The 27,279-nt window shown below is 35.9% G+C and overlaps 1 long non-coding RNA gene across 4 annotated transcripts in view; it reads left to right on the top strand.

Annotated features, from left to right (window-relative positions):
- The window catches only part of LOC143690252 (uncharacterized), a 211,322-nt gene extending 184,259 nt beyond the window's left edge, over positions 1–27,063 (top strand). For 2 of the 4 annotated variants that reach the window (XR_013179082.1, XR_013179080.1), the window contains one exon: positions 8,850–8,962. This is a non-coding gene — a long non-coding RNA (uncharacterized LOC143690252). Of the gene's footprint in view, positions 1–8,849; positions 8,963–25,951; positions 26,080–26,992 lie in introns of those variants that run through there. The other 2 variants (XR_013179079.1, XR_013179078.1) reach the window with 2 other exon arrangements.
- The last annotated feature ends 216 nt before the right edge of the window (positions 27,064–27,279 follow it).

Genomic DNA, 27,279 nt, shown 5'->3' with positions numbered 1-27,279 from the left:
TAAAAAATTCAACATATGATTCAATTGTTAACAGAAATTCTTCGCACGCTGGCAAATGATACTTATTTAGCTCTTCTCTTTATTACTCCTGATAAAGTGAAATTGTGAAGACTATGACTTAAGTCACTTAATCTGAAGTACAAAATAACATTTATATTTCATCAAACATAAACTATGGAAGAGAAAATGTCCCCTATCACCAAATCACTCCCTTCAAATGTCTACCTGTCCCATGTGGCTAATGAAGTAGTACATACCCTTGACCATTTTTTCCCAGACTTCATGTATAGGAAGAATTTCCACTCCATTCAAAAACCATACATAAGTACAGGCTTTATATGACAGTCCTCATCTATGTGTAGTATCGAGTTATTTTTAAATCCATATTAATCAGAGTACAGCAAAAAAATTATTTGTAGCATAGCAAGAGAAAAATTGCTACTTGTATGCTATATACTTTCATATGATATATATTTTCTGGTTGAAAGCAACAGAAAGCTATATGGATATTTTAAGTACAAAGGGAATATTTTGGAAGGGGATAGAAAAAAATCACAAAACCAAGGGCGAGGCCAAGAACCAGGCCTTAAACTCACCAGAAGTAAACAACTGCAAAGCTCACCAGTCTTTCCAAATCGCTACTACAACTAGGATTTAATGCCAACAATTTCTTCTGTTTAAATCACTTTGCTCAAGAATGAGAATTTGATTGAACAAGCTTAAGCCATAGGCCCCTTTATTTTTCCTAGAGAAATGAGAGGAAAATTCTAGTAAGAGCAACTTCCAAGGACACCATTTTCTGGAGTAGGAAAACTTTATTTATTCAACGAAAAAGACTGCATATCGATGATGACTCTTTCCACAAAAGTTAATCAGGTTGCAGTTTAAAAAGATGAATCAATGTAGCAGAATAGAAGGAAAATCAACAAAAATTTTTCACACTGAACTCTATAAATCCATCACTTGTTACTCAAAGAGAAATGTATACACACATTCCCAAAAGATATGTTAAGAACATTCACAGCAATAGCCTTGGTTGTAGGCAAAACTGGAAGTTACCCAGTATGTAGTGAAAAATTTAACCATACCCAAAAAGAGGTCTATCTTCTTGAAGGTAATTATTAAATCCTTAGAATATCATGCCTGCTAGAAGTGACTTTGTTTGCCTGGGAACTTTGCATCCCACTGAATGGCCTAACACTGTGATGTAGGATGGTCATTGGCCATACCAGGAAGACCAACAACATGAGATAAGGTATGGGCTCTGGGTGACAGATATCAGTCTGGAGGCTGAGATCAATCACATGGGCAATCAATCAAGCATGCACATGTAACGGGGCCCCAATAAAAGCTCTCAACATTAATGCCTAGGTACATACATACTCTGTGTATATTATCATGCATTGATGCCAGGAAAGAAACACATCCTTATTGCATTTGGTACTTCCTCAGACTCTGCTCTATGCACTTCTTCCTTTAGTTGATTTTAACCTATATCTTTTCTCCATAAGAAATCATAAAGATGAATATAGTGGCTTTGAGTGAGTTTTATGAGAACTTCTAGTGAATCACTGAAAATGAGAGTAGTTTGGGGGAAGCCTGCAATTGCTATCAGTAAATAAGGAGGGCCCGGGAGACCTTCAAATTTTTAATATCAGAAATGAGGGTCGTCCTGTAAGGACTGCAATCCCTCTAAATTTGTGGTTCACCTAAGCTCATTGCAATTAGAAATGGATGAACACTATATGCCATAAAATTTATATATCAAATAAAATGAGTGGAAGAAAAGTCCATAAAAAGTACCTTATGCATGATTCTGGTTATGAAATTTTAAAACCAACCAAACAAGCCTATGATGTTATAAGTCAGCACAGGAGTTATCCTTGGGAAATATGAACTGGAAGAGGGCAGGAGGGAATTTTCAGGTTGCTACTGAAGGTTTGTTTCTTGATTTAATTGCTATTTCATGGCTGCGTATAGTTAGTAAAAATGTATCTGTCTCTGCCCCTTTTTGATTTGAGCATTTGTGTGTGTGTGTGTGTGTGTGTGTGTGCACATGCACGGGTGTTAAAGAACAAAATTTCAAAGAAAAATCTGCCATTATAAACCTTCTTTTATTTTCTTTCTCTCCTTCCCCAGCTTCTCCTTTCCCTTGTTGAATTTTCCTCTACTGGCCAGTAAATCCCTTTGGCTCTGTGCTGGTTTGAAGGATGTATGTCCCCTAGAAAAGCCATATTTTAATCTAAATCCCATTTCGTAAAGGCAGAATAATTCCTATTCAGTATTGTATGTTTGAAACTGCAATCAGATCATCTCCCTGGAGATCTAATTTAATCAAGAGTGGTTGTTAAAGTGGATTAGGTGACAATATGTCTCCACCCATTTGGGTGGATCTTGATAAGTTTCTGGAGTCCTATAAAAGAGGAAAAATTTTAGAGAATGAGAGAGATTCAGAGAGAGCAGAGCAGAATGACATAGCCACGAGAAGCAGAGTCTACCAGCCAGTGGCCCTTGGCGATACAGAAGGAAAATATCTCCCAGGGAGCTTCATGAAACCAGAAGCCAGGAGAAGAAGCTAGCAGATGATGCCATGTTCTCCATGTGCCCTTCCAGCTGAGAGAGGAACCCTGACTGTGTTCACCATGTGCCTTTCCAGGTGAGAGAGAAACTCTGTGTTCGCCATGTGCCTTATCACTTGTGAGAGACCTTGAACTTCATTGGCCTTCTTGAATCAAGGTATCATTCCCTGGATGCCTTTGATTGGACATTTCTAGAGACTTGTAATTGGGACATTTTCTTGGCCTTAGAACTGTAAACTAGCAACTTATTAAATTCCCCCCTTTAAAAGCCATTCTGCTTCTGGTATATTGCATTCCGGCAGCTAGCAAATTAGGACAGGATCTTTTGGGTGCCTTTTCTCACCATTCAGTCTTCAAAAGATCCTTTTTTCCACTTAAGTCCTCCGTTCCTCACTTAACATATCACTGCATATATGCAAAAAAAAAAAATTTGTAAAGGAAATATGTTGGGGGCGGGCCATGGTGGCTCAGCGGCAAGAACGCTTGCCTGCCATGCCAGAGGACCCGGGTTTGATTCCCTGCCCATGTAAAAAAAAATAAAAATTAAAAAAAAAAAAAAGGAAATATGTTGGCATAAATTATAGAACAAAATTAGAAAGGACTAAAAGCATTCTTATAGCACTACTAATGCAGGAGTGGCCAAAAAATAAAATTGAAGTAGCACAATATTTTTGAATTTGTTTCAATTTCAATGTTAAATGTGAATCCTATACACAGCATTAAATTCTAGCATGGCCATTTTCTAATTATCTAAATTAATTTCCATAAGCTTTAGTTTCCCCATTGGTAGAATGGGGAAACTAATACCTATATAAAAAGATTGTAGATATTATACCACAAAATATGTAAATTACTTAGCAAGAGTACTGACACAGTGGCAATTACTGCTAATATTGTTGAAGTGCTTTCATATGCGTTTTCTGAAACTCACTATAACCTTAAGGCATAGGTGGTAATGCTAGGTGAAGTGGAGTACAACTGGGACAAATACCCACTTGTGACACACAAATTGAATTCAGGTGGTATGCAGGCATGACCTGAAATAACATTGAATCACACAGTGAGAAAATTGTCCTATTTCAGTGCTTTGAATTACATTAAGAAAAGTTCTCTGTTTCTTGCCAGCTTGTCTTTACCTCCTCTCTATGGCTTGCTAATCTCTCTTTCTAACAAAGAAGGAGCAGAGTTGAGGCTCAGAAACTTAGCTAATGAGGAAATGTCAAGTTAGAATTCAATGGCTTTGCTTTTATTTTGGTACATGTGTGTATATGTTTTAAAGACACTTCCCATTTATGGTAGGTGTTACTGATTATCCATTTGTAATAAAGATATATAATTTCACTTTATATAAATGTATTAAGGGTACAAAGTTTCAATTAAAATATATTAAGGACTGAAGATAATATGTGGAACACAGCCAGCCAAAAGAATTGCAATGTGCAATGCAAATGACTGAAGTTTGGAAACACTAAGATAGTGAGAAAAAAACCCAACCAGATTTGAAGTCTAAAATCTAAATTCAAGATGCATCTATAGAATTTATTGTGAGGATGCTCCACACCAGCTCTGTGGCTTTGGGCAGGTGATATCATCTCTTTGAACCTAAAGGTTTTTAACCACTTTAATGTGAATAATTATATCCAAGTTATTTATGGAATTTTTTGGCAAATGATATTCAATGAATGTACCCTTAGACAACAAAACACCATACATTTCTAAATGACAGCTTTTGATCTTTTTTTTTTTTGCATGCTGTATGGTGGGTCACATTTCATTCTTTTTTCATGTAAGTATCCTACTATTGTACTATTTGTTGAATTTTTGTTTGTTTTTGTTTAGTTTGTTTGCTTGCTTGTTTGGGGAAGTGCAAGGGCTGGGAATCAAACCTGAGTCTCCTGCATAGCAGGTGAGAATTCTACCACTGAATTACACTTGCACCCCATTATTGATCTTTATTAGCTCCATTTCCAAAGACACAGAAAACTCAAGTGATTTACCTAAGATCACACTTCTAATAGTGACGGGCCCATGGCATTGACTTTCTAAATATGCCTTAGGACAGTGTTCATCGGTCCATACCGCACTTGCTCCCGTATTAAGCAGTTCACGTAGTTTATACAGTTCCTGTTTACAAAAATCACACAGAATAAAGTAGGGCAAGTGCAATCCTACAATGCCAAGTGTAATGAGCTACAGCACAACAGATGACTCTTGCTTAGAGCACACCTAAAGAAGAGAGTTTAATATGCCTATGAATAGTAGTATCGTATGTACATTTAGCAAAAATGAATTGTTGCTCAATTCTACATTAACCAATCCTAGATTACACTGGATTTCAAAGCTCTGTTACTGTGACCTCTACTGTCAGTCAAAAGTAAGAGTCAACCAGTAAAGGTAAATCCTTAACTGAAAAGCTCATGTATGTAAAAAAATTACCCTGAATGGTTGCCTATATCACCTATGCCATATAATATATATAATTTCTGTGTATACTCCTATAAAGTAATTCTCCTGCACACTAAAATTTGAGAAAGGCTGAACAAGTATTAAAAAAAATAAGAAAGCAGAGGAAAATCTATGTGTAGAAGCTGGAAGGATTAACCAATTTGACTTCAGTGTAATGATCGAATCCTGTTCTAGTTTGCTAGCTGCCAGAATGCAATATACCAGAAATGGAATAGCTTTTTAAAATAGGGGGAATTTAATAAGTTGCTAGTTTACCATTCTAAGGCCGTGGAAATGTCCAAATTAAAGCAAGTCCATAAAAATATTCAATTTAAGCCACCAACAAGAGGTTACCTTCACTCAAGAAAGGCCGATGAAGTTCAGGGTTTCTCTCTCAACTGGAAAGTCACATTGGTGAACATGGCGACATCAGCTAGCTTTCTCTCCAGGCTTCTTGTTTCATGGAGTTCCCCCAAGGGGGCATTTTCCTTCTTTATCTCCAAAGGTCTCTGGCTGTCCTCATTTTCGAGGCTCTAAAAAGGGACTCTCTCCAAAATGTTTCCTCTTTTAAAGGATTCCAGTCAGGATCCCCTTGGAATGGGTAGAGTCACATCTCTCTTTAATCAAAAGTTAAGGGCGGGCCGTGGTGGCTCAGCGGGCAAAGTGCTTGCCTGCTATGCCGGAGGACCTCGGTTCGATTCCCGGCCCCAGCCCATGTAACGAAAACGGAGAAACAAAATACAATAAAACAAGAAAATGTTTAAAAGATGTTTCCCTTTCTTCCTCTCTTCCTTCCTTCTATCCTTCCTTCCTTCAAAAAAAAAAAAAAAAAAAAAAAGTTAATACCCACAATGGGTGGGCCACATCTCATGGGAACAATCAAAAAGCTCCCAGCCAGCAATATTGAGTGAGAATTAAAAGACATGTTTTTTCTGGGGTCCATCACAGATTCAAACCAGCACAAATTCTTAACAGCAAGGAACCAGCTGAACTCTAAAATATTCCTGTTTGCTTCATTTCACTTTTAATTTTAAAATTCTAAAATTTAACATTAAGTTTATTTGTGGTGAAGATGTCATGAAATAGTATGTTTACAACTTGGAGTTTTTAAAGACAGTCTGAGCTGAAATAAACTTATTTTGGTGCTCTTATGATGTAATCACATTCTTTCATTATTTAGACACCTGGACAGAATATGATGTATCCTCTAACTATTGTCACGTATTGCCTAGAAGTCTCTCCAGATGACTGAAATTCTTCATAATGCAAATTCTGTTATACATCACAGTTTTCATTATAAATAGATTTTTTCCATAACCAAATCCAATATGTCAGAGAGCTCATAATACAGATAAATGGAGGAAAATGTGATATATAGAAAAATGCACTAAATTACATGAATAATCGAAATCAACCTAAAAATCTTATGAATTCTGAGACATATTTAGGCCCAAAGCCTTCAGAAAAGGAGTGGGTGGCCCCATGCTATTTAGTAAATTATACAATAGTGTATTTAAAAGAAACATAAAATTGGATTAGGTTGCCATTTGTGTACTTCAAAAGTGATCAAATATCAGCAGTTTTATACAGTTTATCTAGTACCTCAGTCTTCATACAAATAATTTTCATAACAAGATGTTAGAATGTTCCTGGATCCTGAGAATCCAATAATGGGTATGAGTAAGAATCTCCCTACCCAACCCAAGTGAAATTTACAAAGGGAACCTTTTCCATGTTCTTAGTTTCCTGGCCCAGATGAATGATATTAATAGAGATTCAAGGCAGAGAGAAGGGAGGATAAGTGAAGAGATTTATTTGGAAGAACTGTTGCCCTTCTAAGAAACCTTACTTGTAACTTCAAGCTTAGTAACAAGGAATAAGAAGGTTTAACCCACTTACTTTCAGAGATCTGCTTATGAAACATGTTTGCTGAAAGGGACTAGTGCCTGGCTCAAATTCAAAATTCTAAATGAGTCTATGGATGGGAGTCTGACTCCTGTCTGTTAGGAATGGGCTCAGAATTTCTGCTTAAATGATGAAGGCAGGAGATCTCTACTGTGGATGGATCAGATGCACCCGTGGACCAAGGAATGCAATAGTGAATGCCATACCACAAGTGAAACATGCTAGTGGACATCTTGGGTTCTGCCCAAGATGGGTCCTGCTGCTTGGAGGGTCCAGCAGACAGCCAAATAAGAGAGTAGAGTTATGGTAGTAGATGCTTAGGGGCTCAAGCAGTTTTATCTAGGGACCTCTCTCAATAGTTATGTATTATAGCCAGAAGGGAGGGACCAGGAGAAAACCTGGGAAGAGCTCAGAGTGTGCCTGTCTTCCAGGCCAGAGTGCAGGAGACAATTTATTTCCTGACCACACCAAATTAAGGATTCTGTTTTCCTAGACCCTGAACAACACCACCTCTACCTTTGGAGTGCAAAATAGCAGTTAAGGGAGGGGAGGAGGATAATTCAACCTCAGTGTCCATCCCTTGCTACATTTCCCTGGTAAATTTCCAGTGTCAAATAGGTGCTCACAAGTGGAAGTGAGCAAGAGTAGAAGAAGAAAAGATAAAATGCATGACAGTTATGAGTTTAATTACAGGGACCAAACATTCTGATTTCTGAGTTGACATTATATGCAACTTGAAAGGACTAAGGTGTGAGCAGAAAATTTATGAATTTACTGGGGGTTTCATCCAGGAGAAGGGAAAATTAGTGCATGGGATAAAGTTTACAGGGATGGTGGAAATCAGAAATAATTGTGTCTCTACTGGATCATAGTTGTGCTTATTAGGCATACTGGTTTATGTTTTTTTTTCCCTTTCGTAGGCATGTGATTCATCAAAATCCACATGCGGAAATTTCACTGTACAAATATACACACCCAATATGATTGTACAAGTCAGTGTCAACATTACATTGAGAAATATTTCAGTCTGTATCTCCAAGTACTTTTTGAATATTGTAAATATATTATATGCACATAATTTTTAAAAAGTAAGAAATCATATTCCATATAGCTACACAATTTTAAAATGTTTACTGATACTTTTTCTGTAATGGAACTGTTCTCTAACAGTAATTTATATGGAACAAATGCATAAAGGAACATTTTAATTGGAGTGGATGGGAAACCCAAATTATAAAAAGCAGCAGCAGTCACTTCTTGACAAACCCAAAGTCCAGAACCCAGAAATTCACATTTTTACTACAAAAAGCAGACAGCAATGAGGATGGTTAGGACACAGCACAACAATCATCAGGATGCAAGTCAATTTGGTTATGGACTCTCAGTTATTGGTTGTTTATTAAAACATCACCCATTTGAAAAAAGTCATGGTGGTGTGTTTAAAGCAGAATACCTCCATTCCCCATTTGAGTTAATCTTTTCATTAACTTCTTGCTCCTCTTCACACATTCAGGGAACAACATATTGTCTTCTATGTCTACAGATGCTAAAGTGCAGGTTGGTAAAAGAAAGAGAGAGACCAACCTCTTGGGAGTGTCAGGTATCCAGGTCTGCCCTGCATGGGACTGTAGGTGAACCCAACCCTTCATGCTGCAGGGAGAACTCTGCCATGGACCCCACACCATCTGACACACAAATAAATTACAACCCTATCATGAACAAATTGTTTGCTAGATAGGTAGGAAAAATACTCAATATGGTCCCTTAGCTAGTAGATGCCTAGTATAGTCTTCAATAGCTAGAATAATGCTTACTATCATTTTACTCAAGCAGCCTTGAGTTATTTTAAGCTTAAAAGCCCTTGTTGAAATAGCTTACTGTTGACCTAATTTCAAATTTCTTTTTACTCTCTGTTTCTAGAGACCTTCCAAGAAACACCATATGGTTTGATATCAACACCTTTCTCCCCCTGAAAAATAAGATCAAAGCTTGAGTGAGGAAAGGACTTCTAAGATAACAGGATATTCTGACCAAAAAGCATTTCCTCTGCTGTTTTTTTTGTTTTGTTTTGTTTTTTTTAAGTTCTGCTTTCTTCTGAATCCTGACCATTTCTTTGTCTGTTTGGGGTTATAAAAGCCAAAATCACTCTTCTCACTCTGAACTGGTCTTGGAAAATGTTTCCTCCAGTTCCTTACATGTGCAACCGAATAAAACTCAGCTTCTCACCGACACAAAAAGACTTGTTTCCCTGTTGATGAGAGATCTTTAAACTCTTAAAGACAGTGTTTTCTGGCTGTAATAAAATCATAAGAATATGTCGATAAAATTTAATACTTTCCATAACTAATAATTTCCTGAGCAGAAAGAACCAGAAGCAGACACGGTAGAATTTTGACAAATTAAAGACCCATTTCCAGAAATGTGGCTTCAAATTTTAAAATCACAAGTTCAACTTCATATACTATCTTCATAAAATTATAAAATATTGGTCAAAAATCAAATTTTAAAAAATATATCTTTCAAAAGATTTAGTAAGACTTTGTATCATAAAATAAACACAAGGAAATTCTGGGTGAAACTTCATTTCTGCTAAGCTATAAACACAATGAAGAGCACAATTATACATTTCAAGCCCACAGCTTGAATGATTCAGAGAATTTCTTATATTTATCTTTACTCAGAGCTACTGTGCTTATGTATACAATCTCAAGCAATGGCTTATTCATCCATTCATTCATTACATATTCAGAATACCTACTTAAATTTCAGACAATTGTAGATGTGGTGAACTAGAATAAATACTAACTTCTCTAAGGAAGCACTGAACAAATAATCACAAGTATGGGAGCTCTGAAGAATTCATTACAAGTATGATAGATGTCATAAAATGTTAGAAAACAGACAAGAACTTCAAGAAGAAATGCATAGAACTAGGGGGAGTGAGGAAATGTAAATGATCGCTTAGTATTTTTGTGCACAATTAGAAATTTTGTCACCGCAACAGTTTTGGTATATTCTTAAAATGACAGAATAGATATGGTACTGTTAAAAAACAATATACAGGACTAAATGAATATTTTGAATATAATTGTTTAAAATTATTTTAAACCAGGTGGTTCTGTTATTTTCTCATTCTATGCAGTGGCACAGAAATTTTCCTAAGAGAAATGTAGGCCTTATAATCGCAATAGTTCACTCAGGCTATTCTAATTAGCCACTCGAACTTTTCCAAATGTTTTTGTGCTGTTTGGCTTTTATTTCCCCCTTTAAATTTCCCAAACCTATTCCTATGAAATGGACAGGTCTTCCTGTCCATTTCAGTGAGTCAGAAGATAAAGAACTAGACAGCCAAGTAAGCAGCCACTGACAATCTCACAGGAGCCATACTTTTAAAAGGTATCCTGAAGGCACAAGGGAGCTGAATTTTGGATTTGAAAATAATATTTCAGAAAAGCAATATTTTTGATTCAGGAAAAAAAAACATGAACAAAAAGAACAATGGTTAGGTATAGAACAAAACAATCTACTAGAAAAACAGGCATCATGGAAAAAGTGAAAATAAGCCTATGTGGAAAAACATCTTTCCCCATTGTGTTCTGAAAAGCAGCAAATACCACTAAATCACACTGAGGAAGAAATGTTTCTTCATGGTGATTTTCTACAGATGTCAACTGTGGCAGGCCACTAGTTTATATTTGGAGAAATAAATATGGATGGATGTTTTTATTTGAAGAATTTTTAGGTTTGGTGTTTAAAGCTTATTTGGAAGGATTGCTTCCTATTTTATGCATAAAGAATACTTGCAAATGCATATTCACAGTAATCTTGTTTGTAAGATTAGGTAGTAATGATCTTTAAAAATGCATGCATCACTCTGGCAAGAACAAAAACAATCAACCTCAGCCCCCTTTGTCATCCTCTCCTCTTCCCTCCCCACATATAGTAAGTTACTCATTTTCCTGTTTCTCATAATGATATCACTATACTCCTGGATTTCAATGCTGAAAACAGCAGTCAAGTTCATAGGTTTGGATCCTAAGGCAGCTCAATCACCAGTTATTTAACGTTGAGCAAACTCAGCCTCTGTTCTCTATACAATGCAGATAGCATCCATTTCCAAATGTCCCTAACTTCCATGCCCTCCTTGCCATTCTCTACTGCTTGCTCTACCTTTCTTGAACAAGGTCCATGTTCTCCTCTCCTCAAGTATGGACAAAAATTTCCTCTCTTGGACTTCAGAGTTTTGTTGTAAGTACAACCTGTCTCTTCCTTACTCCTGTAAAATCTAGCCATATGGAACAGCCCAGCTGCATGTAATCACAAGCCAATAGGCTGTCCAGTCTAAAATATTTTCAGATGGGGAAGCTTACAATTACTACCTAATCTCCCTGAGCCAGCATCTTGCTCCTTCTGAATAAGATCACTCTCTCTGACCTAAAGCATTTAACCTCTGTCAGTATCTTTCACCAGAGGTTCATCAATCAGCAGCTCATTGTAAAGAAGACATGACCAGGGAAAAAGAGTTTCTCTTTTGCTATAAATATTCAAGTCTCAACATGTATACATATCTGTTCCCTTTGATTTCCTACCACAAGCTCCCTGGAGTACAAGTTTTGTTTTGTTTCCCTTCCTTTTCTTCCTCCCCTCTCCTCCCCCATTCTCCTGTCCTCTCTCCCTGCGCTCTTCACTCTTCTTTTCAGTTAGTTCTGAAGTGGGTGAATGGTGTTATTTCAGATAATCCTAAATTTATGCATCAAGGAGAATCTTACTTGAGCAGTGCCATCACTGAGCATGGCCGTCCTTGATTACCAGCTACGGCTCTACCTCTAAACCAACACAGAGGAAATGTGAATCTGAGGATTCTGAGGTTATACAGTCTTCAAGGTAATGCTCAATGAAGAGCAATTCTGAGGAGAAAGTCCCCATATATAAAAATCCTCATTTTCTAGTATTACTCGGTAATAACTCATTCCATATTTATCTATTTTGATTTTCCCAATCATCAACTGCCCTCAGAAAAGTACTTTATTTGTGAAGAGTGGTGGGTATGAAGCACTGAGTAGAAAGATGGTCTATCCCCCAAAATAGAGAAGTTTGGAAAACACTCTGGTCAAAGTGTCTTAATGCAATGGAGCACTAGCTATGTTTACTCATGAAGATTTGACATGGACAGAAAACAACTCTTATGTCACTAGGAAAGTCCAGAAGGAAAATTACAGCTGAATGCTGCTGCTACATACTTAACTGTTGCAAATATCTCACCCCAGGATCTCATTGTGATCTATTCAAAACATTGAATATAATCTGCAGGGTATTGCATTGCTCCTGATTACTATGTGACACTTTCCCACATGCCATCATTTCCATTATGTCTCCTGAAAAGAATACAATTCCTCCAAACATCTGAGTGTCCATGACAGACCATGATGCTAGATTATACCTCCAGATCTTCCTGCAGTCTACCCTTCTTCACTCCTTCTTAGTCATATATTCCTCCCTCTGGAATGGTCCCATTCAGTCACAAACATTCTGAAATATTTCCCATCTCAAACAAAACAAACATTCCTATGTTGTTCATGTCCTCTTTCAACTGATGTCCAATATTGCTGCTCCTCTTTTAGCACATACATATATATATAAAATGTTGAAAATCTGTTATCCTTCTCATCCCATTCTCTCTTGCATCCAAGCAGACTTTACTTTCATTTTTGATATTTCAGTGAAAAGTTGACAACCTTGGCAATTATATCCATTGTTGCCAATCCCTATGAATGCTTTTATGGTCATCATAATATTTATTTTATCAGCAGCATTTGACAGAGTTGATCAGACTCTCCTCATAACACTTTCCTTATTTAATCCCCCATGTCATCATTAACTCTTGGCACAACTCTTATTTCATTGGTCAGAACTTAAGCTACTCTGCTGGATTTTCCTTAACTTCTCAAACTTAATTTTGGAGTGCCCTTAGTTGTATTTTTTCGGTTGCTTCTTTTCCTTGTTTTTTCTTGCTCTGTGTAGGATTCCATTTTGTCTCATGATTTTATATCATCTATACCCTAACTCCTAAGTCTACATCTATAGCCCAATATCCCTCACCTTCAGTAACAAGCTGTTTAAATCAGATCCCTTGATTTTAATCCAAAACTTCTTCCCATAATCTTCCCTATCTTGTAAATAGTAAATCCATTCTTCCAGTTGCTCAGATCAAAATTGGAGTCATTTTTTCTCTTTCTCTTCTTTCCTATATATATTTCATTAGCAATTCTTGTTAGCTCTACTTTCAAAACACATCCAGATTTCAACCACTTCTCTCTACCTCAAGTGTTACTACCTAGCTCTAGTCCAGTATTACTTCCTGCAATATTTTCCTTACTGACCTTCCTAATTCTAGTCCTGTTCCCCTACGAACTATTCTCAAAAAAGGAGCAAAGTTATCTTTTTCAAGTATGTCATGTAATTTCTCTGATGTAAGCCATCAGTATATTCAGAGAAGTCCCAAGTCCTAATGGCGTAAGAGGTCATCTGTGATCTGGGTGCCTTCTGCCTCACTGGCCCCGTACTCTTGCTCTTGTTCCCAGCACTCTGCTTTACTCACACTGCACTCCTTGCTGTTCTTGAACTTTCCTATCCTAATCCTGACGAATAGCCTTTGTACTCAGTCTTTTTCCTAGAAGGCTTTTCCCTTAGATATCTACACGGCTTACCCCTTCCTTTCCTTCAGGGAGATATTTAAATGCCACTTTCTCAGAGAGGTCCTTTTTGAGTGCACTTAACTCACCACCATCTCAGCTGTCCCTATCCTCCTTTTCTGTTTCATTTTCTCCACAGTATCATGTACTGTTTATTGGATTATTGTCACTTACGCACACGTACACTCTCCCTTTCTTCTTGCAGTCAGCAATTTCTTTATATTCACCAGTGAATCCTAGTGCCTAATCTTTTGGCACATAGTGACCACGTAATATATGTTTATTGAATTTATAAGTTAATGATGGGATATACTTGCCCTTCCATTCATGTATAGTAACCAAACTACCTTGGTGTGGTTATGGTGGATAATGGCATTTTAAAAAGCAGACTCCATCCATGCATCCATGTATAATAAATCTTGTTTGAAGTGAACATACTATGTTATGAGCCGTTTACCTATGGAAACCCAGACTATCCAGTTATGTAACAGCAGAAAAATTAAGGGATAAAGTTCTGCTCATGTGTAAGAGAGCATCTCACCCTTGCTAGTTAGTGCCTGTTAAGAGTCCTACAGCAGCCTGATGTCAGAATGGTGGGAGCTGAGCAGATCATTATGCAGAGAAGAGTGCCCAGGTGGCTAGCCCTTCCTGGAAATTAGCATCATGAATTATGCTTATGTTGCATTATTGTCCTGGACTGACCAATCCAAAAAGAGAGACAATTCCTTTAACCTATGAAAAAAGAGTGGAGTGGAGTACTTATCTTTAGCTTATCATGGTACTTATTTTTGCAGTTCAAGTATTTGGCACACAGAAGATTTTCAGGAAAAGCAGCATTTCATGAAATAAACCATTTTATGCCCTACTATAGCTAATTTACCATGTGACTTGCAGGGTTATTTTGCTACATCTAAATAGTTCATTCACCTATAATATAGGAATGAAAATAATATGCAGATTTTAGGGTTGCGAAGTTAAAATGAAATACCTTAATGGGACTTTTTTTTAATTTTAAAGTTCTATTAAATGTAGGGGATGAAAAATTAGAAACAACCTTAATGTTACTTCTTAAATATACCCAGATATTAAAAAGCTTAATGGCTCAATTACAGTGCTATTTTTCAAAATGACATTCCTCTATTCAATAAATAATGAATCTATCTTGTAGAATATACATTTTCCATGAGACTCTCTAAAGTTTTAATGCTAACTTTTAGAAAATGTCTGGGAAACATGTTTACTTTTCCTGAATTTGTTCTTCAGGAAGAAAAAAAAGTCCCAAATGCATTGTACAAATTTGTATTTCCCCATGAAAAAAGCATTAAATCAACCCAGCAAGAGAAATATCCTACTTTATCTTTTGCTTTGTAGAAATTATTTCTAGAGAATCCCACACCTAAAGCAATTGATTAGAACAATAAAAAAAATTGATTGTTTAAAATCTTAAAGTTCAAATAGGAGTTGGATTAATTTTTTATACTTTTCAAATAATTGTGGTGTCACATGGACATGGGCACATTGGATGCTATAAGATGTTCTTGCTTAGAACATCTAATTATACAAAGTTGCTCTAAAATACAAAAGGGGTCAGCAGGGGATAAGGCTGACTGATAAATATGGATGGGATTCAAGCAAACTGTACAAACCAAATACTATTTTTGCAACCTAATGGTTTTTGAAAACTATTTGCTGGATAATTATGATTAATCCAAAAGAAAATCTGGCAACCAGTGCTTTTAATTCAATTTATGGGTGATTAGGGCATTGAGAAGGTAAGATAATAGCTTCCTTAATGGGGCAGCTTTTAAGCATGAAATTACCTTCTGAATGCTTGAAGAAAAAACATCTCAAAATTTAAGAAGCCTACCGTGATTATTAAAACCTCTGTACAGCTTTCTCTATTCTTTGATAATCGAAGAAAAGGAGAGTTTTTTGTCCCAGTCACCTTCAACACTTCAATGCAGGACAGTCCATCTCCCATGTTACTGCATGTTAAATCTCAGCTTCATTATGAACTCCTGAGTTCTCAGACTCTGATTTTTCCCTTAAGTACTGTCTCCTGACTTATATCTTTACCAGTTCTTCAGATGAAGGAATCTGATCACCATACTCCTCATGATCTCTCGTCCCTTGACCTGTATTACCCTAGACAACTACCCAATTCTTTATTTGCTCAACCTCTCTATGGTGCACATACATTTCAATCTAAATTGTTACCATATTAGTTTTGAGGATCAGCCAAAACACATAAAGGGGACATACAAAACCTCAGCAGGTAGGGACCAGGCAATCGGCAAAAGAATAACAATACTAGGATAGAAACAAGTCGGAACAACATAATTTAGGAACAGTAAAACAAGCAGGAGAGAAATTTGGTGAATCCAAAGCCAGGGACATTCAATTGAACCCTATGGCTGGATATTTGAAAAAGCTGTGTGTTTAAATGGACAAGTATTGAATAGATCCTAGGGGCTCTGATGGTCTCCTTTTTGCATTCCTGAATTTACTTGCTGGAAAGCTGTGGCTTATACCTGAACATTCCTCATGTGGCCTGTGGTTTCTTAGGATCATGACTCTGATCTTTATGTGCTAGTGAACATATTGGAGATGGCCGTGGTGTTCACAAGACTTGTATATCTCTTTAGTGATATTTTCAGGTTTCACATCATGGCTACTAACTCCTTCTTAGAGTACAGGGTATCAGAAAATACAGCCCACCAGGAAAGGCTTGCACTTAGAAAGGAGATTCAGAGAATAAAGAGATAGGAAATCTGTTACATTGAAGTGGCCAAAGGTTTTGTCTACCAGTGTTCACACTGTATGTGCATGTCTGCGTCTGTGTATGTATATATATATATATATATATATATACCTGGAATATATCTGCAGTTCATCAAACACATTGTGTGTGTCACTATTAAACTGTGAACATGTGTTTCAGATGATTTCTTAGGCAGCCTTAAGCTTCCTTAGACATTGGATTTAGGTAGCATAACTAAAGCCCATAATCGCTATCGGAAAGAGGCACTCTTGATTGTTATTAGGAGGTAAACGAACAGCTTTGTAAAAATCCTGCAGTTGATGTGTCTGCGGGTGGTGGGACAGAACTAACACACTTCCTTTGGTTTCAACTTGAAGGTGGGATGGGAAGTAGACAATTAGACAAGATGTGAAGAAAAATGTCCTTCATCTGATTTGATTCTGGGTCTATAGGTGATGTGCTTTGGCCAATAAAATGATCCAGAAGAAAAGTTTTGTAGTTCCAAACCCAGACCTCAGGAGGCCTTAGATATTTCCACTTGCCCTCTTATACCTCTGCCATTGCCATGAGAACATGCTAAGCATAGTTGCTGGTCCCAATAGGACAATGTATGAGAGACACATGGAGCAAAATCAACCCATTACCACATGAGTGAGCCAGCAGTGAATGCCACAGACACAAAAAAATCATGTTTACTGTTTTAAGTCATTAAGGTTTGAGGTGATGTTATGCAACCAAAGCCAGCTGATCTCAGAAGAATACCACTGAATATTCTTCTTCTTGAACTTTCTCTTTTTCCATCTTTATCTTCAGTAATTGTTTAAATAACCTCTTTCTTACACTTTTCATTCACAACAACACCACTTTACATTTAGGCATTTTCTACACAGCATGCCTTAATTATCTTCTTGTCTCTTTCTTACAGTGTTTTAAAAGATGATAAGAATATAGAAATAAAGTATTCTATGCTCCAAAAAAAAAAGAAGAAATTCATAGATAAAACCAAAATTAAATGGTGTTCTTTAGTGGTATTCGAAAATATTTTAACATGATAATATGTACATTAAACTTTAGGGAAGAAGTATTGAATTTCCCCCAAGCTCATTTGATCAGGTTCTGTTCTCTTCACATGTTACATTCTCTTCAAGATAGTATTAGGAAGAATTCTAAATTGAGAAAAGATGGTCTAGAAACAGTTCTCTTTTCCAAGGCTTCCTATTAAATATTTGCTTATGGCATATATATTTCCATGTGATGTAATTTAGGGGTGCTATTTAACAAAACTCCTCATTCTAAAATCAAGACATAAAAGTGAAGCATTCCTCAAAACTCTCAATACTGAGTATGTCATCCTTCCACCTTTTATAACAACATGTCATTATTCTTATTCAAGGCCTCAAAAACATAACTCATGAAGGCCTAATTCTTCCATGAAACTTGTCTCTCATGGCACTCTCAAAAAAAAAATTATCTGACTAAAATTTCTCACCATCGTTTCCCATTGATGCCTTGGTATACATAGCCCATTAGGGGAGAAAAAAATAAATGTCACTCTTGACCTTTCCATAAGTGGAGAATTTTCTTACCTTTATCACTGATTAGCTGAAAATGAACCTCAGAGGAAGAGTGAGATTTTATATGACTGTTAATTATTGTCTTTATCATCAAGCATGAAGCCTACATTAATAGATGACTCATTATTTATACTTTCTGTTTAATAGGATCCAATCTAGGTATAATTAGCTATTGGAAGTTTTAAGTGTCTTTTTAAACAGAAATGGCATAACTCCAATACCTCCTTCTGGAACAAAGTGTTTGGGGATGATTGTAAATTCTAATGTTTCATATTCAATTGTCCATGAGACTGATTTTCAAGGGTTAGACAGCTTCTTATATTACCCATATATCCTGTAGCCCTACTGAGGAGGCATCTAAACTATCTTTTAAAAAATTTTATTGTTGTAACATTCTGTAACATAAAATTTCCCATTCTAACTACTTTCAGGTATGTGATTTGATGGTATTAATGACACTTACAGCATTGTGTTACCATTAGCACCATCCATTACCAAAAATTCCCATCATCCTAAACATAAAGTATGTACCAATTAAGCATCAACTCCCCATGTCATACCCAATATATCTTTTTAAGGCTTATTTCAATGTCTTGCATCTAAATAAATAAATAAATTCTGAATTAGGAACCCATGGGCTCTGGTGACTGAACATCTCACTTAACCTGTGAGGGTTTCAATTTTCTTATTTGTAAAAGGAGAGAACTGAACTAGATAATTTCCAGCTATAAATGTTATAGCTAGAGTCTAGGTGAAGGCTTTGGTTAAGTTGGAGGCATGTCTGAGTATATCTAACGAAGGTCATACAGACCCATCAAGCATATATTGCATGAGCTGATGAAAAATGATGGAGAAGGCCTTCATGGGAAATATCTGAATATAGTTTCTTAGAGAAAGATAGTTGGTGGACAGATCAATCAGATGAATTGGTTTTTAATGTTCTATGAGAGATGGAGCAAGGAGAACTTAAAATAGATATCTTTCGGAGGTAAGGCTGAATTTCCTTCATTGAAAGGAGCCATCCTTCATCACAAACACACTCAAGCACGTACCATCATTAACAAGTTTTCACAGAAAACAATATAAAAGGATACATTATGTTAAACTTATATATCAATGTAATATATATCCTGATTTCAGAAACCATAAATATGAAAGAAACTTGGAGCTTAGATTGAATGAGGAATTTGAGTTATGGGGCACAGGCTGTACTATATCACTTTCTAAAATTATATATTTACCATCTATTTATTATCTTTCCTCTCACTTAGAAATAAATGACATGATCATAGGGACCTTTGCTAGTTTGTTCAGTGTTTCTTCTTCAGTACCTTGAACAGTGCTTGGCACATAGAAGATACTCAATGCATATTTGTTAACTGAATATATGCATTAATGGTGACAGTGCCACAGATTTGGAGAAAAGTGCATAGCTTCTATGTTTTCTGCATAGAAAACAGTATAGCACCTGGATAGTTTTTACTGAAGGGAACCTGATACTGGTTTGGCAGCCTAAGGTTTAGTTTAGGAAAGCTAATGCCCTACACAAGACTGTGTGCATGTTGATGGCACCCATAGCATACCAATAGTGTATGACTGCCATCTCAAATAGTTTTATAGAAAGGAACAATAGCACAACAGTCTATATATTTATATGAGTCACCCACACATACAATGACACACAAAACAGAGAGCTGGAAATCCAGCAACATGCAAGTAAATATAGCAAACCAGTGACAAGTGAATTATGACTGTGAATATATATTCTGGGGAAATTTAGATTAAAATGCTGTCATGTCATGTATTCCACAAACATTTATTGAGATCCTACTGTATAAAATAGCACACTAAGTACAGAGTGTGCAAATTGAATGAGTCGATGTTTCTCCTACTCTCCCCTACCTGGCCACTATCTATTAATAAGTGCTTTTTTATGAAGCCAATGATTTCCAGGAAAAGCAAAGTCTTAATAATACATAAAAGCATAAACAAACTCAGTATTTCTTTGTGAAAAAAAGAAACACATTGACATTGTTATAAAGAGAACCTATAAGTGCAGAGGCAAACACTCTTAGACAGGGGAGCTAGGATCCAATACCATCAACACAAAGAGGAACATATTGAGATAAAACAGTATTTGAAGGTTTCAGTAAGTGCACAATTACTGAGGACCACCCCAATATGTGTGTGAGAAACGGCAAGAGGAATTTTAGAGGATGCAATACTGCAAAAGTTAATCAGTTCCTATAATAATTACCTTATTTTGAGAGGGAAAAATGGATAATTGCGTCAAGGAATCACTAAATTTGAACAGAAAAAATGAATACTTTACTCCTATTTCTAAATGTAATAGAAATGACAGTGCTCTAGGTTATTTCCTTAACTGATAGGATTTAAAGGTTGTTCCAAGTTGTAAATATTTATTTCCACCCTTTCTAAGTACAGGAAATAGAATGTGTCAAAACAAATAGAAACTAGCTTAAATGTTAAACAATGGAGACATGATGAACAAAGAAGGACATAATTGACTAAACTCTGGGTAGTCGCTATAGATAGAAAGCTATTGAATAGTACAGCAATTTCTTGAAGTAACTATTGTTACCTAGAAATCCCTGAAACAAGCCAATAATCATATTGAAGAGAATAGAAAAAGAGAAAAAGAGAATTATCTTCTGTCTTGTATAATCTACCCACTGTCATCATTGGTACGCTCCTTTAGATAGAATTTCACTGTCAATAGCAAATTACAAAAGTTTAGCTTTCCAATACTATAAGTAATCATCACTATAAAATTTCTAAAGACTGCAATAAAATCTCAAAGAATCACTCCTTTTACTACTCCCAAAAGAGGAAGGAGGAGAGGTGAGTGAATAAGGAAAAGAAGAAAATTATTGCTCAACCACACAGCTTTCTTCTCTCTGAAGTAAAAACTGCTGGGCATATATATCTGGGTTTTTAAATGTTTTAAACACATAAACATATTTTGTAAATCCTAAATATATAAGCAAATATGTGCAACCATCCTACCCTCCAAATATGTAAACAAGCAGGGTCTGGCCTAAGGGTAGGCCTGGCCATCCTATTTCCCCTTTCATCCCTTTCACATATGCTTAGGTATGTTTATCTCTTTATTTGTAAACTTATTGGCAGGCCAGCTAAGTAATTTGCAGGACCCAGTGCAAAATGAAAATGCAGAGCCCCTTGTTTAAAAAAAAAAAAAGTCGTTAAATGTATACTAAAATATAAAGCTCTTTTCCTTTCTTCCACAGTCGCTCTCTCAACTTCACATGGTTTTTTGTTATTCTCTATTTGTTATTCTAAGTAAATAAAAATTAAAATTGCATAAATTTTACTGTTTATCATTATATTATAAAATGTAAATTTCACATAACAAATATAAGAGCATTTAGCTTGCACACAGAACCAAACTTATATAATTCATATATTATGCTTCATATGTGTATGGATACATTGTACAAGACAAGCTCAATTGTCTTTGTATTCTTTTTTTTTTTTAACTCCACTGTTTTTATTTGACATCTTAAAACCTGCAGATTCTAACACTCTACCTCCAGCTAACTGATGCATAAGGAAGACTGCAATGAAAAGGAACTATAAACTGCCCTAACTTTCCCTTCCCTTCTTATATCCTCTTCTTCAGTATAAAGGATTGGCTAATGCAGGGAAACAATACAAGAAAGAGGGGTTAATTAGGGTTCCTCAGTTGCTCATTTTCTTAGAATACCATTACCTTTTGTCTGCATTTGATGTAAGATCTGATTGTGACAGAAAGCATGGTCTTTCCCGGCTGTCATAACCCTCCCTTCCATCATAAACTTAACAGGCTTACCCTGTACTTGCATTGAGTTTTACTGAATTCCCATGCATTTTGTGTCCACCAGAATTCTGTGCTCATGGGGCATCGTGAACACCTAATGGGGTAACGAGGAACAGTGGTAGAAGAGAAGACTGTGGATATCGCCTCTGCTCACATGCATGTCTATTGTCCCATCAGTCCTCTCTTACAGAACACAAGTTCAAGGACAAAGTTAAGAATTTCCAGAAGGCAACTAAAAGTCATTAAACCAAGCTGGGTTCTTCTTTGGGCAGCACCCTGTGCAGTTGCCCAGGTCAGATGCCTAAGAAACCAGCCCTGACTGGTTGTGTGTGGTATTTTTACTTAGGGAAAATGAAAGGCCCTGTTTATGTCTTGAGCCCACATCATTCATAGCTTGCCTCTTTTGTCATTGTACCATATATAATCTTAGCATTTTATTATGAACATTTCATTATTGAGGAGGAGTAGCTATACAGTCATTCGTTCCCCAAACCAACTATCATCTAATAGGATCCAGGCTTATATCATTAGTAACATCCATTTCATCAATATTCTTATTTTATTGCATGAAATTAACTATGACATAGAAATAGGAAAAATTCAATGCATAATGAATTAGGATACCTGTTCATTCACCTAATATTTATTGAACACCTGCTGGGTGTCAAGAATTGTCCTAACTCAGGGAAGAAACCTGAAATCACAAACCCCATCCACCTCATAGATTTTCTTATCATATTACATTAAATCAGCTCAGCCATTTAGAAAATCAATGCATAATAAGTTATGATACTTTGTTTATTCATCTAGTATTTGCTATGTGGCATTTACTCCTCTAGGCCCTGGGGATACTATAATGAACTCAACTTACATTTGTGTAATAATTGCAGACAATAAGCAATTGCACAGATAAATATAAAGGAAAATGCAAGTTAGGGTAGATGCTATGCCGAGTATTAAAGTAGAGTAAAAAGATAGAGAATGATGGTACTTCAGATAGGGTTGTCCAGGAAGGCCTCTTTGAGCTCGGGATACTTGAGCAAAGATGAAACTGAACAGAAGGAGAATGCCAAGAGAATATCTAGGGGTAGGGGAGACCTTTCCAGACAGAGATAAGAGCAGATGTAAAAGTCTTGAAGTAACGATATGCTTGACATAAGGATACAGAAAAGACCAGAGTGCTAAAATGGAATAAGGAGGAGAATGGCAAGAATGAAATTCTACATTCAGATCGGATAGGGCATTCACTAGAGAACATTTTCAGGGTTGGGGATTTCTTTGAATGGGTTTTGGGAAGCCATTGAAGGATTTTGAACAGGGAAGTGGAGGAGGATAGTGAGTCCATTATTTCTGTAATTAATGCATGTTTTTACTCTGTAAGTCAAAGCTCTATAATCTGGAACCAATCAATCTACTTTCCAGAACGTAACCCAAATGCATTCTTCCATAAATCCTAAAGCTCTAGGAAACGATCCTATCATCATTTTCCATTACCTCTGGTACTGCTTATCAAAATCTATTCATCTTTCAAGGCCTCCAAGGTTCAAATGCCATCTCTTTTACAAAGGACCATTTCCAATCGAAGTAATTTCTTCAACCTCAAATCTATATCCTTTTGTTCTCTCCATGAGACATTACTTCTATTATTCCTCAGAAACCCTGCTATTCAACCTAGCTGGTCAATAATTGTTTAGATAATTGGAAAAGTTCCATTAAAATAAAGAAACATTAAACATGTGACATTCATATTAACTTAAAATATGTAGTTATACCTTTATTCAGGAATATTTTACTGAAAGACCAAGACCTTTTCTTTGCCTGAGGGTCTGTTGATTAGAATTCTGTTGATAGTCCCTCCTAAACCACATTCATATTGTCTCACCTACTTAACTTAATTTTGATTCCTTAATACGGAGCAACAACTTAAAGAAATGTCTATATAAATCTGAGGGTAGACTCCTTGAATTTTGAATCTTTCTATCTTTTCCAGCCCTTTAGCACCTTGCTACTCAAAATAAAGTCCATGGACTAGCGTCATCATACAGTTCTAATGAGAAATACAGAATCACAGGCTCTAAAACCAAAGCACATTTGATCTGAATCCACACTTTAACAAAATCCTGAAATGATTCTCATAAGTATGAAAGTTGGATAATAGTCTCATACACATTTAATTCAAGTGCAATTTTTTTTGTATGCTGTGCGGTAGGGTCACATTTCATTATTTTTCCATGTGAATATCCTGTTATTGTAGCACCATTTGTTGAATTTTCTTTCGAATTTTTTTGTTTGGCTTGTTTGTTTTTTGGGAAGTGCATGAACTGACTATCAAACCAGTATCTTCTGCATGGCTGGTGAGACTTCTACTATTTAACTACCCTTGCACCCCCTCACATGCAATTTAAAAAATAAAAATTAAAAAAAAACTTGCCTTTTTCAAGTCCCTCCAAAAATATTAAACTTAGTTTTCATAGAAGCAACAACTTCCTCTCCCTTTCTCTTTTTTTGGGGTGGAGAGGGAGGTGGGCAAGGTACTCACATTTCATTAAGTTCAGAAAGGAGTTCATACAGCAGGCCTGAGAATTGCTGTCCCTAAAAGCACCTTTTGGCATGGTTGTCCTTTGCCTGGTGCCAGGGAACTTAACTAGTAAACAGTTTCCTACACTGATATAAAATTATACCTAATGATGAAAGTTCGCTGTGCCTAAAATGTTTGTACAAAAATATGGTTTATGCTGATTGCCTGCTTTCTTGCTTGGAGTCTAGAAATTTTGTATACTAGGCAGACGGTACCATGACTGACCGCCAATAAAAGCCCAGAATCCTAGTTTCAGGAAAGCTTCTCTGATAGATAACACTTCATATATATTGTCACAACCAGATGCTGGAAGTATTAAGTGCATCCTGTGTGGCTCCACTGGGAAGAGACTCCTGGAAATTTGTGCCTGGTTTTCTCTAAACATCAGTGAGGACTTTTTCCTTTAATTGTTTTGTTTTCCTTTGTAGGTTTTCCCAATAATAAATCTTAATGAGGAATAAAACTATTGGGTGAGCCCTAATAAGTCACTGGACCTGGGAATAGTCTCGGGAACTGCTAGCACAATATAACGCTAAATTTCATTACCTTATTACTAAAGTAAATATAATTAATTTTGGAGCACACATAACTGACTTTAGTAAGCAGACAACTCAATTAGTGGGCGCAAAAGTCATGGATACTCAAGAGCTGCCATGAATAATTAGTGCATCCCAGACATAAATCAGTATATTTTCAGAAAGACTAAATGATGTTAGTTAATTTACCAGGGAAATCGAGTTCCCTTAAGGCAAAGGCCAGACTTAAGAAGCCTATATATCTCCCACAAAATTTAACATTGTGTACCACACATAAGTTTTTCAGGAATATTTACTGAAACCATTCTTTAAAATTTAAATATTCAGTTGAATTATACTTTAAACAAAGGGAAAGATTTACTAAGATATTTATGTTGAAAGAAAATGGGTGAATAACAGACACAGCTAAATCCACATTTTCCCTACAAATATTTTAAACAAATGAAAAACATTGTGTGTCCAGTTTTCCATTATCAATCTAATACAATAATACATCAGTAACTTTTTACATCTCAATATATGTCAATGTATTTGGTTGTGTTTTAATTTAGTGAATTTGGTTGCCTAGTCTATATTTTGGTTCTTAGGATTTTTATTCTGGTTCACTAAAGCCCCTTAAGGCAGAGAAAATCCACAAGGGTATTCTGTTCCAAAACAAATCTGACATTCCCCAAAGCCATCATTCTTCTTAACCTGTCAACAGAGTCAGTTCAATTTGTTATATTGATATGGAAGTTGAACCATGAAAACTAAATACCACAGGAAGCTATTCTCCATCTACGCTGGTTGATGGACTTTGCCATTTAGACAAGTAAATGACTCCATTTATAAACTATTATTATGATTTAGTATAAAAATCAAGAACAATTGTTAAAATGTTGATTTACCATATTTAGGTAAAACTGCATCACTTTGCTGTTAACATGATTTCCTTTAGCATTTGATCATCCAATAAAGGTTAACCTTAAAAACTTTAAAAGTTAGGAGGGTCTTTGAGGTACATGTGCTAATAATCATTTCATTATCTTTTTTTTTTTAATTAGAACCCTTTGCATACCTGGACATCTGGTACAACCCAAGTCCATGTGATCATAATTCTGAGTTCCCAAAACTTCTGGTCAACCTCAACTTGCATTTGGCTGACACAAGTAACCCTGTGGACTGGAGAACTGTTAAGTGCCATTTTCTGCCTATTCAGATCCAGAATCTTTTGTACATATCATGTATAAAGACCCACAAAATGATGTCTTGCTAAAGACATTTAGAACATTTATTGGCAAGGACAATTAATTTTAAGTTAATGATATGTTCAATTTTAAATGGACTGACTCCATGTCTTCCTATAGGACTTTTCTACCTGCCCTCAACCTTAGATTTCACAAAAATGTTTCCATGCTGAAACAATTTGAGGTTTTATATTTTTAAGGCAGGAAAAAGTTTCTGTGATAATGGATTTTGCCTGAGTTATTTATCATCTAAATGCTAAAAAGATTAGGATGATTTAAAAGTTCCATAGTATGTTTTTTTTTAAATTTACCTTAGCACCATACAGCAAAATTGTTATTTTATTCAAATGTGAAATGCGACACATTGACTCAAAGCCTAGCACCATAGTTGATGCATTAAGGAACCTAATAAATTTCTCTCAAAGAAAGGAATAAATGCAAGCATGGATGAATAAATCTCAAATGGATGAATAAGAGATTTTTAGAGGGACAAATTCTGAACTCTGAAATTATAAAATTTACTAGGGAAGATGACGAGACACCTACATAGAGCTTTTTTTTTATGCCTTTTACATATGGCTATAAAACAATGAGGATGATATAAATGTTCGAGAAAAGAACATCAGGTTATAAAATGAGATTCTTTGTCATATATGATTTGCCCTTCACATCTAAATTAACCAAGGTTCTAACATGTTATTTCTAATCATTTAATTTTCTTACCAATCTGAAACAATAGCTTCAAAAGTATCTGTATAACCATGTAAATGAATGTTGACCCTGTCAACTTCTTTCAGATGTTCTTAACTAAATCCCGAAAAGGACACTAATGAATCAATATGATCATTTTTATTACAGGGAAATTGGAGAGGAAAGAAGTATTTGGCTCACAGAAAGGATTTTATCAACTAAGTAGATAATCATGTAATAAAAAAATACTGTGCAGGGCGGTGTGACAGTGGCTCAGTGGCAGAATTCTCACCTGCCATCCCAGAGACCCAGGTTCAATTCCCAGTGCCTGCCCATGTAAAAAAAGGAATACTGTCCAATGCAAGTAATTTATCTATGCTCAAAAGCACCAATACTCTTGTGAAATGACAGATTATATGGTAATGTTTAAATATTGATTTTATATTTTATAAAAA

Source organism: Tamandua tetradactyla, chromosome 7 (assembly GCF_023851605.1).
Source record: "Tamandua tetradactyla isolate mTamTet1 chromosome 7, mTamTet1.pri, whole genome shotgun sequence".
Taxonomy (NCBI): Eukaryota; Metazoa; Chordata; class Mammalia; order Pilosa; family Myrmecophagidae; genus Tamandua; species Tamandua tetradactyla.
Note: the sequence above shows the minus strand (reverse complement) of the source record. Positions and strands in the feature narration are given on the sequence as shown.